The sequence below is a fragment of the Saccoglossus kowalevskii genome, chromosome 8, assembly GCF_978046115.1.
Source record: "Saccoglossus kowalevskii chromosome 8, keSacKowa6.1, whole genome shotgun sequence".
Lineage (NCBI taxonomy): Eukaryota > Metazoa > Hemichordata > Enteropneusta > Harrimaniidae > Saccoglossus > Saccoglossus kowalevskii.
Window position 1 is genome coordinate 20,491,777 of NC_140648.1, and position 22,883 is coordinate 20,514,659.

General features: G+C 34.8%; 1 long non-coding RNA gene across 1 annotated transcript; it reads right to left on the bottom strand.

Moving 5' to 3' along the window:
• Positions 1 to 1,740: 1,740 nt before the first annotated feature.
• LOC144362829 (uncharacterized) lies at positions 1,741 to 15,498 on the bottom strand. Its single transcript, XR_013422641.2, has 3 exons — positions 15,351 to 15,498; positions 7,116 to 7,219; positions 1,741 to 4,365 (listed from the first exon to the last, which is right to left on the bottom strand). It is a non-coding gene; the product is annotated as an uncharacterized LOC144362829 (long non-coding RNA).
• Between the last annotated feature and the right edge of the window lie 7,385 nt (positions 15,499 to 22,883).

Consider the following 22,883-nt stretch of genomic DNA (forward strand, 5'->3'; position numbering starts at 1 on the left):
ACATACAGATATCATGGATAACTAATTTAAAATTCGTAAGATTTAAACGACGGTTAATGTTTGTTGCCTAATTGCATTATTATATACAGTAACATGGTCATTATTATCCTCATCGCAAAGAATGCCAGTATCGACACTATCACCAGGATCACTATCAACAACTTTCACCATCCTCATCCTGAGATTTTGAAAGCTAAGTGTGCAGTGGAAGAGCAATATGTCATAGACTATATTTACAACACCCTATCATACTAAAGTAAATGAAAACCATTAGGGAAAAGGATAGAAAGAAACACAGGAAAAGAGTCATAGTTATTATGACTGGATTTCTCTGGTATTGAATGGTACATTAAAATCACTGACAGTACCCGAGTTGGAAAAGTACATGGAGCGTAATAAACTATCAAAAAGGTGGGGAAAAGATAAAATAAAAGCAATTACTAGTGATTTAACCAGGAAATCACATTCAGCTATTGAATATTTAAAAACTATAAAAAACAGAATGTGCAACATTGAAGAAACTGACTCAGAGGACTCAGATGATGTTGTTGACTGTTAGATAGGTTCCAGCAGCAGCAGTGCCGATGAAATAGACTGATGACTTAGTTCCTGAAACTGTAGTGACGAGGACAGGGAGAAGAGCTGGAACGTGGAAGCATGCAATGTTTCGTGATTAATGTAAATCTTTTTAAAATTGTTGTTGGGGGTGGCGTGGGGGGCTACCATAGTTTTTACTTTTTATAAGAGGAGAAAGTCCAATTGTTAATGTACACCTATGGGGGACTTGCGATTATATAAAAATAACATGTGAAATTCACCGGCACCACTCGGTCAAATTAACTTGAGATCACCTACCATTATAGCGAGTGTGAACATACCATTGTAAGTTCACATATCATTACTATGTGGTGAATGATAATAGTCATTTGGGACGTGCGCCCGTTCTGGACGCTGCTCATGGATATATATTTTGCACGCTTCGGTCAGTTCTTTCGGGACACACAGAAGACGCATTCATTTGTTTGTAAAACCGAGAAGGTTGACTCATTCCAGACATAAAGTATTTTATTTCAGTTTGATCATATTGTTATACAAATATTCTGGATGTTTAAAAGAATATACAGTTGTACGATTAATTAGGAAAAATGAAATACAAAATAAACTGTTGTCGCTCTGTCATCTGATAATTTACACTCAATGAATCAATGCGGAATTGATGTTTAGACTATATAGGGGTAACAAGGCATTTAAAAAAATGTTTTTATTTTTTAAAGATTTGGGATCTAATATTTTCAGTATTAAATAATTTTATCCAGCTCAGCTTTTCAAATATAATTCTACAAAATGTAATTGATAGTGGCATCGTCGGCTGCGCACTGCAATACAATACAAAACATCAATAAACTATTGATACATGTACCTTGGGGTTAACAAAACACAGGTGATGTCAGTACAACCAGCTATTTTTTTTAAATTATTTATACTTTAATAAAATCCTATTTTATTGTAATGGGTGTCATATTGAAAATCATGGTTTTCTCATCGTCATGTAAATCAGTTACGCCTCAATATATGCGACTCCACAATACTTCCGAACGTACATTGTGATTATATTTTGTAATGTAATAGTATCGGGACCTCGATGTTAATTATGCAAAATATTTTTTAAAATGCCTTCAGTAAACTACAAGTTAATGCATAATAAATAATTAAGATGCACACTGGATACTGTAAAACATGTTTTGTGATATCTTTAAGATTTTAATTCACTATCACGGAGACACATGTGCATGATACACAGTGTACATTCATAAAGATCTCCACTACATTTTAAGCATATTCTTGACAAAGTGACACGAACCTAAACTTCCACCTTAATCAATGATATGTAATAAACTAATCATAATAAGTTGCAACGTTGATATTGATGAGTCATCTGTGCAAAAATAAAATAAAATTGTTATGCTAAATATATTCTAATGAGCTCGAGGTAAATACATTTGACGTGTATGCGACTGTGGTTGCATGCGCCGACAAACCCCAACGACAACGATAGAATAAACGCAAAACTAAAGCAATGTTTTGAAAACACTGTGAGTATGTGAAAGAAATATGTATATTCGACGTTAGGGTTGTCTTTAGTGACCAAACTTATTCGTTCAGTGTGTACTGCGTGGTGTTGCTTTCGTCGACGATATCCATAACAAATGTACAGTTACCTAGGCGAGTTCCTGCCATTGCATCACGTGACTGATATGATATATTTCTCACATATCACCATGCTAATTTCATGCCCACTTTATCTACTTTTGGTAATACAATTTGAAATCATGGAATTTGTTATTGATTTATTCTTTTCAGATGAATATAAATAATGCATATGAACAAATTAAATCAAATAATGACAAACAGTACTGATGGTAAGGACTGCTTTTTATAAAGATTTGTAATTCTCCAAATAGATAAATAAATACTACAGAATGTACACATACAATCAAACTCAAAATAAAAATACAAATTCTGTGAAGTAAAATTACAAGCATTTAAAACTGAAAATAACTGACCAGTGTAGTAAATTTTCTGGTCTAATCATTACGAAAAACACTAAGTCTAACAAAAAAGTCTAAAATCTAAAACAATATTTTGTTACAGATTGAACGTTACTTTTTTTGAAGCCTTTTATTTTTTAGTACTTTCTTAATTCACTTTTTCCATTTAAAATTGAATTTGTCACAAATTATTTTTAAAATATCAGGTTACAAGTAAGGTATGCAAGGTAATTTCCAAGGGCAATGGGTTGATTACATCTATGGTCTGGCACCAGAACATGTGTATCAATAATTAATAACTAATTTTTGTATAACTACTGTTTCATTTTCAATATTTTACTTTTTTCTTTCTCCTTTGTTGATTTGTATTCTGGTGAGGTACAATTATACTGAATTGAATACAAAAACCTGCAGGGCATGCAGCATAAAGGAATAGACACGGCCGTCGCCATGTGTGGTTATATAGCAATCTCACGTCACGAATAGACACGGCCGTCGCCATGTGTGGTTATATAGCAATCTCACGTCACGAGTTGTTAACTAATTCCCATGAGATATCCCAGTGTCATGTCGGGTATACATAATATAATTACCATAATCGCATGTCCATTGAATGGCACGTTTCAGGAGAATTGTAACAACTGAATGAAAGAATGCTGTGTTTTATTAATATTAATGTCTCAATATTAGTACTAGATGTTCTCGTGTATCAAATAAACAGCGGCGAAATATTCCATATAATGGTGTGAGGGCAATACTGCTACACGAGATCTCCGTCATTCTATTTGGGCAAACTAAAACAGCAAAGTCATGTTATTTGACGATTTCTGGCGTGCTATACTGTTGTATACATCACACTCGTGTATGTAAGAATATACAATAAATTTGATTGGATAGTTTTAATAGTGTTATATTTGATATTGTGCCACGTATCACAAGAGATATGTTGAGAATCCACGTCAGAATTCTCATACAAATTCTGATTTTCGGACGAGTGCTTCCGCTACAGCTCAGACATAGACCAGTCCTTTGTAATATATAATGTTTCACCAATTGCAGATCACAAAAAATATACATCGTTTGAGTACGAGATTTGTACAGAGAAGATGACTTCTACAACATCACATCATCAAAACAAAAAGTTACTGCAGGTCCACGGTGTACTTGCAATGTGTTGATGTAACACATGTGTCGATTCAGAATAAATGATCTCTCCATTAATTGTCTCAAGCTGCGCTCTGGACGGCACAGTACGTGATGTCACGTCTTTCCCCAAAACACCTACATCGCCAAGTGGCGTCGCTGTGATTATCATGGTAAAGAGAAAACGTGACGAATTTTTGTTTTCGACTCAGCGGGTGTGAACACAACACACGCGTCCTTCAGGCTGCTTCTTTGGGTATGCTCTCCGTTCTAGTTGAAATGTTATTCGAGAATTCAGTAGTAGCCGTTTGTCGATGACTTGCGCTACGGTCGCGTAGAAAGTTATTCGCCGTGTCTCGTTTCTCTGGTCGTGCGCACACTGCAGGGAATATGACGAACACACACGAAAGAATTATCATAAGACTTCCAATGCTCAAGATACAAATCCCAGCGCTGCCAGCAGTGACCATGTGCTCTTCATCGGGAAACACCAACAAAGCAATACCAGTAAAGATAAAAATTGCTCCAACCACTACAGAAGCAAGTCCTTTCCGACTGCAATGACAATGATTTCGACTCCTTGAAACAGTGAACCCGTTTTCAGAACCCCGTCGTCTTGGCATGTTTGCATGACCGCTAGGACATCACTGTCTTTGAATACAACTGGTTAAACCTGTTATCATCAAGAAAACGAAAGATATAAAGATTAATTTATAGTTTGAATAATTATGTGCAAACTTTACAATATGAAACGATATAAACAACTCTGTTGGTTGCCATGAATTGACACTTTTCTCGTAAATTTCCGTTTTCTTATTATAACCAAACCGTTTCTCGGTTGCGTTTTATATATTTAAAAATCGTTGTTTATTACTTTTTGTGCAATGCGTACGGTAACATAGACATATGGCAATGTCGTGCTGAGCATTATAAATTAAAATAACAAAATAAACATAATTGGATTTCGTCAGGGCACGTTTCCCTGCAACAATGCACATTGTCAATTAATTCCGTATATTGTTTACTTCCAGTAAAGAACCGCACCAATGAATCCGTTGACATCGGTGAATTCTAGTTGTAGGTCTTAAAAGATTATGCCAGTTGCCATGAAAATAAACAACAACAATGAATCGGCACTTTTCTCGTATAGTTTACACATATGGAACACAGGAATGTGTGGAACATAAGAACATGTGGGTTATGAATGATATAATTCACCTAGTAAACGAACTCGTATTGATTACATCAAAGCATTAGTTGTACGTAATGTTACAGATGCGTGGGAGGATAGTCACAGCAAATCATTAGATAAATGATTCACTTTTAACATCGATGACCACTGAAAGCATTTGTTTGGTTGACCGATCTATCTATTTAGTGCTTCTAATGAGCCTGCTCCCACTGAATGACCCATATATAATAATAGTGAGAAAAACATCCAACGCCATGTCCATAACATTCACTTAATTTTACTCTTTCTCCACAACACAGAGAATGAAAGAAAACATTTACTTCACTCCACGGGAACATAGGAAAACATTCCCTTCAAGTAATCTTCACGATAAAATGAATGCAATGTACTTCATTACTGCTTATTATAAACGTAGTGTATTCCATTCGTGCGACACGATAATTGTTACGCGAGCAGATATTGCCAATAACAATTCTGTGTAACTGTGCACCAATAACCAATTATATAGGGTAATAATAACATATATGGTTTACGTCTAAACATGAGGAAAATTGTTCCGTCGTGAAAACACCTCATAATCATCAGTCGATCATCTTGGATCGCATCAAATACACAAAATAAAACGCAAATGAATTCTTATACTCCTTGCTTGTGTGTCATCTTTATTGTAATCAAAGGGAAACATGGACATAAAAATAAGAGCACTGTCACCAGTCTGCCTATCGAATGTCGGTCCGGGAGCATATCTCTGAGAGAATTGCACAATGGCAAAAGCAAAAATAGTCATTCGTAAAGATTTACAACTGACGATGTGAGCCTGCAAGCTAAGATTGTTTTTGTCATACAAATTTTGAAAGGAATTGGTCAAATCATATACACATAATGGTTACGTGCATAATTAATTTTTACTAATTACCTTGTTGAGGCGCGCAGCAACATGGACGAACATTAATTAATAATATTCATGGTTTTGTGTTGTCTGAAGATACGTAAATAACAATTAAGTTAAAAAAAATAGACATTTAGAATAGTATTAGATTAGTATAATGTTCATCATAATTATTCAAATCACTTGCAAAACATGTTGAAAAGTGAAATATGAATGTCACGAAAAAAACGATAATTGAATTACATAATTGAAAAATTAGATTCCAGAATTAAGTCCTGCTTAGCAATTTTTATATTGTATAAATCAATTATCATATTATCAAAGACACATTTATTCTAAAGATTCGCGAGACCAGTTATACGCGGTCTTACGACATTATGTGCTGCTGTATTTATCAGACTTCAGGAATCCGTGTGTAGGCGTTCACTCTTGTATACATCTTGTATCGACTCTGGGAAATAAACCGCAATTACGATGTCATTTCCTCAAGTAATACCGTAGGCCATTTAACGTTGTACGTTGTAAACAAACCTACTAGTGCTAGATATTAAATGTGATAAGACATGTTGTGAGGATTGCCCACACGCCACTGTGCTGCTAGTGTCGCCGCTTGGGATGTTGTATTGCCCTAATGGAAATCTGATTGAATGGATTATATTACCAATTGAGCATATTTGTAGTCGAATAGCGCACCCCCCCCCCTATTCGATCGTTTATGTAATTTACTGGGTTAGTGAATATTTGGGGCAAACTATTTGGCGTCTGACGTGTCTATAATTTCTGCAGATTAGAGAAGACGACGCATTGTGAAGAGAGAGAGTATGTGTGTGTGTGTTTACTGACGCATATATATATATGTCTGTTTCATAATATATCCCGCGCACTAGTATCTGACATTATTTTAGTCGTAGAAATCGGGGCTATTTGACTAAGACAGTGATTGGTCAACACATATCACGTGATATGATTACATGTCAGCTTTTGCTTACGTGACGGTTTATCATTTCGAGCTTAGTCTTGTAAATAGCACATGTTCCTTGTTCGCAATTTTTCTCTATTGTGAGCAAAAAAATAACAAATCACAGATGTATATCATTTAGGTCACATTCATAATGTGAATACATGATATCGGAGGCACAGTTGGTCGGCAAGGGTACACAAACACACAATCGAACATATCTTACGTAACTCAGATTTACAGTTTCTGTAAACAACACACAACTTGCCAGAACGTTAATCAACAATTCACAGCTTTGTGATCCATTAACCGGTTTTCTTAAAGTGCATTTACCTATATAAGGACGACAGAAAGCCCCTGTTGGTTTCATTAATACAAGCCTACCTGAGTGTGACGCAGTCTCAACTTAAACACGAAATTAGATATAAGGAGTCGATTTGAATCATCTATCCGAGAGGCTTATGACGTAAGTGACTGGGGAGTAGAACCTGAAAAGAGGTATAGAAATGGTTGAAAACTGAGTTCTCTTGAATATTGTGTTATTCTAACAACTTTTCTTGATTAAGGCCTGTAACATATTAACAAGTACGCTTAGATTAATGAACAAGAACTGAATGTATATTTCTACTCGCATCGCCGTTTATATAAGATGGGTGTATTGCATGTAAAAAAATAAATTGTACATTGTATCTCCCACTAGTGACGCAACCGTAAACGAGTAATACTAATGTAGGTTTAGCGTAATCTTCTGTGAATATTTACAAAATAAAGTAGTAATAATTTCACTGCAGATTGGAAGTAAACTACAAATGCTATTCATTGGTCAGATTAGAATTATTGAAAAGATTTTACCGATTAGGACATTACGATTCTGTTATACACTTTCTGAAACATGCATTGTAAGTTGCAATTTTTAATCTGCGATTTGAGTATTTAATACTTTTTATTCGCCGTGCGGAAATTGCAGCTCCGCACAGTGAATTGTTTTCTAAACAAGGCGAATTTCCGCTTCATCTTCATGTCTTAAAACGGATTACGAAACTTGCTGATTAAGAACCCATCTAGTAGGCGTGGTGATGACATCATTGTTTTTTACTACTATTTTTTTGGTAAGGAAAACGAGCATGTATCTGGCGACATAAATCACAAAACAGTATTATAGTGTTTATGATCGTACAGGATCTGAGCTGCTGCCATGTTTATAGAGCAAATCTATTCCCTCATACAATGCATAGAGTTGAAAAGAAATTAGGAAAAACAGATGTGTCGCCTATTAATCTTCATTATCCAATAATTTATTACCTGAAATGTACATTTAACGATATGCATTATAATTATGACCACTGTATGTTGCAACAAAACATATCCTTTTAAGTGGCGCGAGTGCGTTTATGTTATAGGAAAAGCGAAAATAAATCAGTATTCACATTTAACTTCGCATGGACCATATGTTCGAAGACACTAAGACTATCTGACTACTATTAATCAGAATACATTTATTCGATAATGTACCTTTCTTTGTCGTAATAAATATACGGGGACGCGTTATTTACCCCCCCCCCCCTGCTGCTCATGGCAATGCTACTCAGAAGTTACTAATGGTGAATTCAGGAGAGGGTAAATACGTAATACACGATTTACTCCGATGGTTATCTGTTAAATCCGTCTAATCAGGCTTATGCATGTGACTGCTTGTTATATAACGATTCTCGACTTTCTTTACATTGAACACAGGAATTGATTATTATATTCATCGACAATATGTTCAGAATATTTGACGAACGTACTGTACTGAACAACTCTCATAGAATTCTGAATTATGTACAGTTACTATGTAGTGAAAGTATTTTCAAAATAAATGCTTTCTGAAGTATTAATAACACAAGTGAAATGTTAAATATAAAACTTTCAATTGAAAAGTTGTGAAAGATTATAATGACTTTTCTCACCAATGTTTCGCTCGATTCCCCAGGGTTATGTTGGATGACGTCATTGAATTCATGATGCATGAAATATTATACACTAAATATATATACCTACTAGTAATATACCCAAGGTTTTGAATATAAGGTGAAGTAGAGTACATTACGTAATTAATTGTTTCTTTCCTGGGTTGAATATATATATATGGGTTGTTTTATCTGCGTTTTTTTTCTTTAAATTTAATACTCTGAGAAGAGTTCTTTATATGGGAAGTTCCAGCTAACTTTTGTTGGGACAGTGCGTTTGGTCCAGTAGTGAGCGCGTTCATTTTCAATGACTAGGCGACGTGTTTGATCGTGTAGTTTTCAGAGCCCCTGTTATGTGTTTGTCTGTTTTGTCTTCGCTATGCTAAATATCCACTGTTTGAGGTCATGTTAAATCACCGTGGTAGTCGTGACACGTCTCGTTTGAAGTGGGTCCCATGCGACACGTACAACGCGTGTAAAAGACATTGTTTTTTTGAAATTCAAACGCCGTTTCATCATCGCAAAATTAATGCACCTTGAAATGTGATTTAAGTGTGGCTTTCTGTTTCTCTGTGTAAAGCTCGGCGGTGAGACACAGAACGGTTTTTCTACTCGTAAGTTATCGATTACACGGATCGGAGCATTTTTCATTTTGCCGACAAAAGCCTTCCAGCAGAATACGTAAGTAGCGCGTAATCAGTGAAAGACAGCGGATATTATGAAGACAATCTTTTATATCGATAGCGGAAAAAAAACTGTGAAAAAAAACTGCAAATGTACGATCATATTAATTTACTGAACCTTGGAGCTGTGCAACAAAACGAGTCACAGATGGCGTCCACGAATTGTTTTCAGTGTTCTTTGCCATCTATAAAATCGCGTACCAGTTGTTACGTGGTTTATTTTAGCGTATATAAAGACTTTTTTCAACTTTTAAATACGCACACCATGCACAGATTGTATAAATCATTGTATATAATGCAGATAAAAGAAGTTTCGTATTATACTGTGGTAAAGATTGTATTATGATTTCTATCGAAGTTCAATTGATCATTGATACTGCATATGTGTAGTTAAATATTAACTATTGTATTATTTGTACATCCTTAGTAAATAACGCATTGTAAATAAAATACGAAACACTGCAATACCCATATATTATTCGAAAATCAATAGTCGTGTGGGAGATTTCAACAAAGTATAATGAACAACAAACAATAACAATATGCATGTGACGTTCGTTTAAGCACATACGTATGTGTACAGGAGATGAAATGATCAGAATTGGAGTATTCACATTATTTGGTGGATAAAATTATGATATGTGGAGCATGGAGTGATACCAGGTGTTTGCAAACGAGTCTGCATGTTTGCCCTAGTGTATTTGATGTTATGGTGGTGTTATAGTATTGCCAGTCAATCATAGACTGGAACTGTTGGCAGTATAACAAATAATGTATTTCGTAAATATTAATTACTCGCTTGTGTGATAATGTGTTGTCATGGGAACATGAATCAAATATTTGTTTATATTATTAAAACGTTTATTAGATGATACATTTCTTGTAATCCGCGAATGCGTTATGCATATATGCAAGAAAAATGGTCAAAATTAATGTTTCTGTCGTTTTACTCAAGATAATAACAATCTGCAGTGGAATTATATACTACATTTCTTTTAGACTAAATTTCTGGTGGTGAAAATTAATTATCTTTATATGTTGCGTGATTCTATATTTTCAGACCTTTCAAACGAAACTTTCACAGAAAAAAAATAATACATATTTCTGATGTTCTGGATTTTGATATAATCAATCTTTGAAGAAATATATAATGTGGTTTCGCTATGAACAAATATTTCATGGTTGTATCACGTGCACGTAATAGGTGATTTTCCGTACAATTGCGAGATCTCGCGAGATGCATGAAAGACGCGCGTCGAACGTCTGCTGTAAAAATCGAACGATTTGATTTTCAACTCGAATTTCTTTATTTCGTAGCTCACATCGACCGGCCGATCTTCGACAGAGGAATATTGCTTCCGAATACCTTCACTTAATCGAAATTGTCTATCATCAAATGTGTACAGCACATTATTAAGCATGGAAATGTTCCCCAAAATACTTTCGCGTTTGTCGAATCCCACGCGATGTTTGACGCCACTACGACGCTATGACCTTTGTTTGTCCTGTTTTTACGTTCGATTTCACGCATAACGCGTGATTCACGCAGTGGTCTATTTACTATATGCGGCAATAATTACAAATCAAATCGCCACGTCACTGGTCAATAAAACGCAAAATTGCCACAAACACAGTAAACACGTAATAAATTGTTATCGAAAATCAGTCTAGTGGAAATGTGATTACTATACCGTATTTGAACAAATACAAAACAAAGTATTCTTTCTGACAACATTCATTTTACCATTATCACACTGCGGGTGTATTGCAGAAGTCGCGTGTGGCTGAGCAAAGTTTCATTAAAATGCATTCAGTAAACGCTCTTAGGTTCACTGGTTGTATGCTACAATAGATACATTGCACTGTTATATACACCGTGTCTTGGCACGAAGATAACGCAGTTATAATATAAACTCGTACAAGTGATAAAATAAAACTATATAAATGCCTTTCGATGAGAAGACGAAATCTCATCTTCACTACGGCTTAATTTCCTACCAATATTCGATCCAATCGTTGAGACTAATACAAACAGTACTCGATCTAAATTCCAAGATCTTCTGATCAGCTGTCGGTACTGATACATCATGGTGAGATTATTCCACTGCCCAAGTGTGTGATAAGGCACACTGAGTACACATTACAGTGGATTGTATGAGTCCAGATTACAGAACTTTCAATTTCAAATGTTTAATGTATGTCTTCTTTGTAATCAATTCGGAATTTCGCGTCAGACACACTAGTACTGCAACGGTAAATGTTTCAAGTACAATAATGTGCATTCTAACGGCAGGATGAGTGTATTCATTGAGTGTTCTTAACAATGAGCCATAGAAAAAATATGGTATTAAATTAATATACATGAGGTTGAATATTATTATTTTTTCGCACTCGGACGACGCCATTCCTGTCTGCATTCAATTTATTATAGTATTCGATTTTTCCATCGACGCGATCGTGGGAAAAAGGAGAAACGCCCGGCTTATAGATTTACTGATGATACCTTACGTTGTACCGCGGCATGTCCGAAAGTGTGTATCATATGACCGATTCGTGAATATTGTACAATCGCCCCACTGTTTCCACGAGAAAATAAATATGGCCACTACTTTCTCATTTTATCAATGGTTATATTTACCATGACGAAATACAAGTCTTAGTTAATTGACAACGTTGCCAAAATTAAGAAATCATAGTAGTCTGAGCGGAAAATGATCCTGGATTAGTGCACAACATAAAACAGACACGGTTCGAATTATTGCCGTATCAGTTGGTGTACCATGGTTACCCATACATGTGGCTACGTACGACGAGGCAATCGTTAAATCATGTTGTGACAAATACTGCATTTAATATTCCATTGAACATAACTTATAGAAAATTGTAATAAAGATATTTTAACATAAATTGAAAACATCACATTTATTTAAAACGGCCTTCCCTATAATACGGATAATAGTTGCACGTACCCATCTTGTAGTCGTCATATATTTCATTGTGTATACTTCATTGAAAATGCAAGAGCGCATATCAAAATACAGTTCAAAATATAATCTCCGAAGAATATATGAAATATGAATTTTTTTACATTCGGAAATGTATGTAAATATCTTCTCTGTCGACAAAACCGGCACAGAATGTTCTAAATCAATTGGTTTAATTTAATCAATCCTTGCTGTTAAATTACGACTAAATTAAGAGTCATTGAAAATTTGGAATGCTAATAATAACGAAAATTAATAATTAATATATAATCATACTACTAATATTTAATAATTATAAATGTCTCTCAACACAATAATTCTAATAAAAGAATTAGTACAATGTACAAGTGATTTATATCATCCTATTAATTTTACCAGTAATAAGTATGATCGATGTGAAATTGCACTCAATATATATATATATATATATAAACTATAATAAACAAATATTAAAAGAAAAAAATGGATGTGCCTGCCTGTCGAGTAGTCTCCAATCCCATCAATTACAATGCCCCGTGGCAGCGACATGTTCAGTATCAATGAAGCCTCACATCGATTCAGCAGGTAGTCTTCATTGTTTCTTGAAGTCAAATGGCATTATGCAGTTTAAATGATTAATGCCGTGTATTGTAATTAACAATATTGGTAAATTCTATCGTGGCTGTACAAGTTACTTTCATTAGTATTATTACAAAGAGTGAGTGCAATCAGCTTAAATCATGTACTGATCCGAAGAATGTCATTGGAATAAGGTAGTAATAATACCAAAATTCGCGGTATTTTGAATGTCATACATTGCCTTTAGATACAACCACTTCTGCCTAACAGTCGGATTATGTGCTCTAGGTGATTTATGCATAGAAGGTTATAACGTTCTACAGAATTATATTATTATGGAGATTGTTAGACATACGAACAAAATTGAGAGTCAATTACTTCTGTATTATATGCCAAATGTCACACTGATTCTAATGCAGTGATTGTCTAGTTATACAACGGATGACACTGTACTATATTATTGATTTCGACTTTTCAACTGAACAAAAACAATCCATTATGGCAAAATGCCAGGTATTTGTATTTTCAGAGTGCGACTGGAATTGACATATATATTTCTTCAAATTAATTGTATATACAAGCAATGAGTAAAGGAACAATTGGAAACCGATTGACGTATATGATTGCAAAATCAGTTGCTTTTACACAATTCCTTCAATATCCTTTTTAGTGATTGCATCTATTCAATGCCTAAGGTATTATGTTAGGCATGCATTGAATATATATAGTTAGAGCGAATGTGACCTAATATCAATATGCCCGGGGAATCTTGGCGTGTGTGAACTGAAAAAAAGCACGCCATTATCATCTGTGGTTTACGATTTTTTCAAAGAGCGGTGTAGCGTTTATGACACAAAAGTAATGGGAGGTAATGATTTTCTCGGAAAAATAAACGTGACGTCAATACTACATCTGAATATAGTAAATGGTACAATGAAGTAGGTAACTAAGGTTCCCAAGTAAGATATCGCAGTTTGCACGTGGAGTTCCACTACAGCTGTGGCCTATAGTAGGGAACAGTATGTCGATTTCAACGCGAGTACCGAGAACGAAAAATCAAGGCTCGTTTGCCTGCAATTCTCTTATTTTTCGAGCACGTATTTAGCCGTTTAAATCAAAGAAAGCAGCGATCGTATGCAGATAAGTGTATCATCACGTAACATGATCTGTTGTGTTTTAAATTGAAGCACGGATTTGAAAAATACCGAATATCCACACACACGAGAGGCGCACACACTCTCATGTGTGAAATATGGGACATCATGAAACTACGCCAGTGGATTGCAATTACATTTCGGTTCAACGAGATTAGTATTGGACGTGATTAAGATTTGCACATGTATACTATAAAATGCGTATTTAACCTTAAACCAATCATACAACGTGTAAAGACACCATAGGGATATAGGGGAGTTCACTACTTGATCTATCTAACAGCATACATGTAAGACTGAGGAAATAGGATCGGACCTATGCATATTAACACGGCGTAAACGTGTTCTATAATGAGTCTACACACACCTATGTGTGTGATGCTGCGGTAAATTTAATGTACACCCACTCACTGATTTTACTCTGTCGTGTCAGAATTATCATTAACTCAGAATTGAAATTATCACAGTAAAAATGAAAAAGGTTTAGAAGTGACCAAAAAGCAAACACCGGTATGTCAGTTTGTCTTCAGACCTTTGTTGTTTACGGCACTGAAGTTGGCTTATATGTTATACGCGGATTTTGATGTATATACCACCTCATCGGAGATTATGTCATTTTGATTAGGAAGATTGGACAGCTGCGTTTCTGTGCAAGCAAGGAAGGTTTAAATTGGACACTCGATAATAGAACTCAAACTATTAGGATTGACGCCATTCAACCTTTGCAGTAACTAACCAATTTCCGCTTGTTTATAAGTACACTTTCCCAGAAAGGTTTTATGAAAATACGACGCAATGTCGAGGGTTACAACGCTCACAATGCAGGTTGAGATACCGTAATTGCTACCAAATAACCCACATCATACGAATAACAACTAGCGGTTGAAAATATGACGTTAAATGACAACCATGGCGACACAGACTGGTGATCCAGAACCTAGAAAAATAAACTGACGGATGTATACGGTTTGCTAGTGTGTGTGTGTGTGTGTGTGTGTGTGCGCGCGCGTGTGTGGGTGTATAGAGATATGCATGAGAAGGTGGGGTGTTAACGCACTGAATCATGCGGCAATACCAAACAACAGAATGGTTAGTACGCTAGAAAAGCTGTGAATGCGATGTGATAACGCTAGCCGTGCCGATCATGATAACAGTAAACGAGACAACGTCAAATCGGAATAGACTCACAATGGTCAATAGTTCATTCAACAGTCGCATAGTATGCTATTTGGCCGATCACAACAATTCACATAATTGTAACCCAATGAAAACACAATTCTATACTAATTACCTTCTAGCAGCAGTCATATCTGTGAAAATACTGTATTTCTATTGAAGAGTCCTCGCTGTGACAATCACCATTACATCAAAGTCGTTGCATGCAACGGTCGATATGTTCCTAGACACAGTGCGACCACTGTATGTCGGTGATGCCGCAGTGTCTAATAATGTCGTATTCACAAGCTTCTATTTGTGAACGCAAATATGAGCTGACGTGTGATGGCGCTCTACAACATATCAGTGTCAACGTAGTCTTCAAAATGCATGCATTGAACAAACTAAACTATATTCCTCGAAAATTACCTCAAGAGCCTGTTGGCGCAAACTTAAACTTAGAAATAAATGGTATGTCTATTTAAAATCATATGCTGCAATGACATAAAACAAATATGAATGGTTTTGGAATATATTCGCCGCTCAAAATGACAAATAGATATCCACACGTAGACCAGATCGAAGATATGTTGTAAATGTTACGTTTTAAATGAGTTGCTCGTGGTGCTTTACCTCATGAAATATATGATTGCGAATTACATAATATGTTGTACAATATCCCGATGGGTGATCAATGTCCATGGTTACCGCATTCATATATATACTCTGTCTGAATGACAGCTGCTACAAATTATACGAACTAACATGACACGTAAGTTGAAATGAAATTGTAATAGGGGAAAGGGGAAATTCAATATAGGCATTGACGTAAACATAATGCACTGCTCGAATACAATCTCGTGGGATGTAATCACTGTGCTATTGTATGTGATTCGAAATGATTGTTGACTCACTTCAGTTGATTTAAAGAATAGAGTTATGCTTATTGAATGTTAAAATGAATAAAAACTGCATGCTGTTTTCAGTAGAAGCTGAATATGAACGAGCGTTGTCAACGTCCGTGTACGTAGCACAGACTATATGTGTAAGGCTCAAATTACAGAGAGATCAAATGTTAATATTGAGGAAGGATTGGGCTATTCCTTGAAGCGTCTGACGTCCATCCAGCAATTATTGAAAAAAAGTGTTGAACTAAATAGATCTTGTTTTGTGAGTTTTTAAAAACAACTGTGGCTTGTTGAAGTATTAATTTCAATTTCTTGGTTTCTTTTTTTGTTCCGCTCGTTCGTCTGTCTTTGTGTCGTATATTGTTTCGGTTTCGGGACTTGAGCGTACTCCCACTCTATCCATGTTGTAATAATAATTATTTTTTTGGTAATCGAGCAGGCGTGGTATACATTTTGAACTAGAACATACATGTGTACATATATTGCACATTTCGACGTCTTGATACATATCATTTTCTCTCATACCAGACACAAAATGGCTGACTGATGACTATTTTGTTTTTACTAATGTTGTTAAAAGCCTTGAATGAAATCTTTAAACACAAATACACAATTTGCGATAGGATTTGAACTAATATTACCGGCAGGCGGGCATTTTTTTTTGTAAGCTCCAAGCACAGTTTCTCTTGAATAAAAGTACATCTTTTCCATCATTTGTGTTACTGATTCAATATGGCCGACTGGCAGCCAATTTTATGTAAAAGCGTTAAATCGTCGTTTGTGATTCGGGCAAATATAGTCGATTGGTGGCAATTTTCTATTTTATGGTGTAGTTTACATGCCCGTTCATTTTCAATGCAATGGTCGTCTCCATAAATACACCGATGGAATATCAAGAGATACATCTGTGCAAACAAAAAGGTTAAGTTGAAACAATACATGATGATATGTAATGATGATATGTAAAAAGTCAACATTTCATCATTGCTCAAACATACATTATTAATTACCTTCAAAACATTTTTACCAAGTGCAATTACATATACACGTGCATCACTATTACTTCTGAGCTATGTTTTTCTTTGTTATTTCATATTGTTGAGTTCATAAAATTTGGTGGGGACTGTGTCATTTTGTTTTGTTCTTCAGCTATGCCATTAGTGGAAAGAATTCTGCCAGTATTGTATTGATTTTGGTTGCAATTGAAAAAATATTATTGATGACAACACTGTATCTTGTGTATATTCCATGACAAAGACTTAATACTATAGAGTTACATTACATATACATTATAACTAGGCCATACGGTACTTTGACTGATGTACTGCCTGTTGTGTTAAATTTCATATTTTTTTACTCACAATGTTTTTATTAGGATGTGGATTTCCAAACAAGATTTCTGCATACACGCTTTTATTAAAACATGTTGTATACTGGACTTCGATATTAGAGCTGTGTGCACTGTGTTGTCGCATAGGATATCTGGTACATATACCGTAATTGCTTTGTATCTACAACCAATGTAATGTTTAATTTCACAGATGTCCCGAGGTTCGCTATGATATTTATTCTATGTCATCTTTTTCTTTTGTTTTCATTTATAATTTCAAACAAATGTTCACACAATTTAATTTTCAAAACCCATAAGTTTTTCTCTCAGGGATCACTATTCATATTGACTATTGGCCACGAATATAATAAGCAAGTCGTTACAAAAATAATTTCGCACGTACATTGTATATTATATAAATAAACCAATCAAGGGGTAATTAATTAATTAATTAATTAATATTTATATTACATTACTACTTCAGTACAAAAGGTTATTGTATATTATATGCATATCGTCTATGCTACCCTAAAAACGCTATTGTTTTTTAATGTACCAAAAATAACATTAGAGAAACATCTTGGGGTACTTTGAATCACGCATTTAGTTGTAGTGATACATCTTGATTTAAAGAAACATTTTTATGTGTTGCTACTTTGTGGAACGAACTGGAATTCAATAAGTGTTGGGCAATAATACTAATCCCTGAAGAGATTCTGAAAGCATTGTATCTCTGAAAAATATCACTACGCGAGTTAGGTTTTTCGCTAAAGACATCAGCAAAAAGCTGATTAGATTTATTGGATGTTTCAAACAAATGCATCACCCCCCTGGGACGCCAATAATGTACGCAATCCTGTATTCAAAACAAATGCTTTTCAAAGAAGAAATTGCATTTTGAATATTTGTATTTGACGAGCTTCATTTATTTGATAATCATAGTAGCTAACGTTTATAATTAAAAGGCTTTTAAAAGTCGATCGTGGAGAATGTTCAAAGAGATGTACCACAGATTAATAGTGCAGCAAAATCAATTTGGCTGCAATGATTCCCAATTACAGATACAACAAACGACGAGGAAGGTCAGGCTTTGCTGCATTATCTTTTACGCGGCCATAAAATTGAATCCAAACGATGCGATTCGCGATACAGTTTACTGAAGCCAGTACTTTAGAATCGTTCTCATCAGTGGATGTTTAATCCTGTGGCAGTGAAATGCTGAATCTGTAAATAGGATCAGGGATAAGGTTTAGGTTTGTCTGATGATGAAATACCGCCGACTTAAGGATGTCTGTATCCTTTGCCATTACAAGCAATGAAAAAATAATGAATATAAAGTATCATTACCCGTAAGACAAATCTGCCTGATTTTTCCTCAAAATGATGTAAATCGCTTTGTTCCTGTTGGTAACGATGATAATAATGATGCGACGTTCCAACTAAGAAGTTTTAAAGATTTGAGCTTTAATGCATATGATCGTTTATTTTTAGATTTTTACAGACATATTGGTTCGCTTTTTTTGTTAATGGTAGACTCGATGCGGTCAGGATGAAGGTTATTTCACGTGTGTTAAAGGTCATGTTGGTAGTTATATAGATTATTTGTTGACAAATTTGCATGATTATGACCGATTTAGTAAATTTGGTTTCTCTGATAGACCGGAATCAGACCACCATCGTGTATTTTCAGTTCAATTGCTCCTATTGCTATATATTCCTATATACTTTAATCACGTTTTGAAAAAAAAATCATAGAAAATGTTCTTATAGTATGATAGAAAAAAATCTACTTCATTGAAGCCGAGACAATTGTTGTTACTTGCCATCTGGTACATAGCAAACTCTTGGAATTTAATTGCCGAATCTTCTAGCGAAGCAACTGCACACATGACACTTCATCGCACAGCAACACTATTAATTATAGAAAACCTCAATATCGAAAATGAATGCCAGAACGATTCTATTTTTTCAAATTATGTTTTAGACATGGATATCACCATGAAATATGTGACCTGACTAAATTAAACATACACACAGGAATGCATACCAAGTTGTACTGCACGTTTACGGATTCTAAAAACGCATTTGATAGATTATGAAACATGTTGCGTTCAATGTATGAAATCGTAACTACCTACTATAGTAATTTTGTTTAAGTTTGAGTGCAGCGGGAAAGCGTTCTAGCCCCTTTGTTTGTTTTTTTTGACAATTTATACTTTTTGTTGTGTAGTTTCATTTATGGAAAAAAAGTACAAGAATTGGATTTGTAAAACAGTATATCGTAGACAACATGTGGTAAAAATTTAGTACGTCGAAAGCAGCCATGTTAACACAGCACAATACTTTGTGTCTATAATAATAATAATAAATCTAGCGTGTTACACGCGTAATCTGATGATGAGCAACTCTACTACCGTGACGATGTGCGTCTGGGTTTTGTTGCGTTACACATGAGGTTTTATGGTGATTAATGATGTATATAAGATTACTTATATAATCTTTGCGTTATCCAGGTGCATGACATTTCGCTAATGGATTAAACAAACCTCACGAATCATTTAAATGGAGAATTATGTATTAATGCGCAGTATAATTAATTATTCATATTTAAAACATTGGAGAAAAAAGTATATAGAAATATAATTAATATAATCAACAGCACAGATAAATAGTATTAGTGGAAATACTTGACGAATTTCTTATTGTCAGATTCTTTAAAAAATGTTTTGAGGCGAATTTACCGAGTTATGAGTTTGGCTCCCGTGTTTTATGTTTGTATGTTCGGCTACGTGACTGTAATTTCGATTCCTTTTTTTTTTTATCTCAAGTGGTCTTCGCTGCATGTTGGCCATATTTGTCGCTGAAGAAATTCGTACATGGGTAGGTCGTTCTGACCATGAATATACAAGTTTGTATTCGTGTTATATATCCACACGTTGCTGGTGACGTGGAAGTTTCGAATTGCGCATCATTTGCGATTTATTACAACATTATACCCTTTAACCCAAACTCACTCACAATTGTCACAATTTTACTAATCATAAACTGTACAGATTTGGAAACATCGACTTTTATCGACTTTTTTCTGACTTTTTTTTCGTCAGCAACATGAAGAAACTGTTGGGTATCTGTTTATCAACTGCATTCTTGTTTAGGTAGGAACATGTGGAAAAACGACAACGAACTGCCGGTAGCATGTCTGTAGCTAATAAATAACAACGGCATATGAATGGAATTCTTGACGCGAACCCATAGTCTACAGCATCACGAACCCACCTGTACAATTTACAGGTCAATCGCGTGTTAAAAATTCAGGTAATGTTTAAACAAGTATTGGCCTTTCTTATTCGCCTACATGTGTGCGTGTGTTTTCTCACATTCAAGTTTTCTTTCCTATTTGTTGTTTTAATTATATCTCTTAGCTTCTGTATTTCTATTTATAGAATGAATAAATGTGATTTAAATAGATAAATAGTGCAAAGAAGAAATTGTAGATAATTAGTCACAGTATGTATGAGATCGAAAAAAAATGGGAATACTGATGTGGGATTCGTTCGTCCATTCGTACCTATTTCTCGGCACGATGTCTTGTTTCTCTGGCTCAAAATACACATCTTCACTTTTAAACATAATTTCATTGTCTTTATATGATTCTAATATATCAATAGCACTACAAATATCGACGGGATTTGTTCATTTATAAAACTGTACATTCTTGTAACCGTGTATACATGCGATCTGATGCTAGCCATACTACGTTAAATTATAATCTCTTTTTCCAATTTTGTACATCTCATTTACACCAGGAATTACAAAAGTTTATCTTTAGTAGTATAAACATAACAGTTCCCCCCCCCCGATGTTAAGATGTATATATTGTGTTGTGTCATATCTGTAATGTTGTTATCTGATATATGAACATCTATGCATCGACACGCTATTTTTTATGTACTATCCAAACAATAGATAAAAACAGAAGCAAGAATGCATATGTGAAGTATATATAACAAACAAATTATCGCACAAACCGAATATAATGAATCGATAGTAACGTGATTAGAGTTAAGATTACAATCATTCCAGAGACGTCTCAAGATAAAACATTCGCTTATGATCTATACACGATCTTATAACCTCAGTGGAGTTTAAATTGAGATACACTTTGCTTCAAAGTGACGATGAAATTTCACAGTAATTGCATGTGTTTTAAATCTATTCCCAACGGATCTTCTTGCCTTCAAGAAAGATATACGATTAGGATACGCATTTCAGTATGATTATCTATCAGATGTTTCAACTATAAAGCATATTTATATACTTTTTTCAGATCGCTTTTCATGTACCTAATTTCCCATTTTTTCTAGACAGACATTTGATCGCAAATCTGGGTTTTCCCGGAAAGTCATCCAAGTCTAATTATAAAGCATCGAATCAAACCCAACGTAATTGCAAGTGTACTTCGTGTGACTTTTTTTTCAGTAGTAGCGATTACTGGCATTATGCTATTCCTCCTCCGTGTATTGAATCATGTCGTCACTGTTTGTGACATGTCGTGTTGTGAACAGTCGAGCGATGACGTATTTGCTGTTGTGTTTCCGTTAAATTTTCAGTTTTGTGATACAAATCAATACAATAACTATCAAGTAACAACCACAACGTTAACAGCTTTCAAGAATGAAAAAGTGGCTTAGCTCGAAGCTTAAGAGCTTTCACTTGCGAAAACATTTTATCCACAAAAACGTCCGCGACCCATTTTCCCTAAGTTTGATCGATTAATATTTATTTTGTATACAATCAAGTGAACCAATGACCAATCATACCACAAAATATCTGACAATTTTAAAAAATGTTAAAACTACATTAAATGATAACACGGAGAATGATCAATCTGTGAATCTTAATGTGAATTCTCGATTTTCCCCCACATTTATATCTATAAAGATTGGCCTATTTTTAAAAATAGTTCATGCGTGGTTTTTCGTGTTATTCCTTTACGTATATCTTTTGTTATACGCTCGTTACATTTACAATAATGAAACACATCGTGTTATAGCAAGTAAAACATCACTATGTCACCGCCCGTTGCTCTAATGATGTTAATTATTTTTTTATATAGCAAAAGTGCAAAAAAACACCTACCCACTCATGATACTGAGTTAAAAGTCACTCTATTCGCCACAAATGGAAGGCGCCCATGGCTCGAAGTACTCACTAGTAGAACTGTGACAATGTGTGCATTTTATCGCAGGTTTCGCGATACGAATAAAACTACAGGGAATGTGCAGAGCGTGTTTTAATGCCCATTAAGTAATAGTACAACACAAATCTCAATATCGCTTTTATCAGGAAGTAAACGAAGCAGCCACTTTTTAACTGTGAGTTTGTACTTAGACATACACCGTTGAAATGTACTTGTCTCCCAAATTCTACA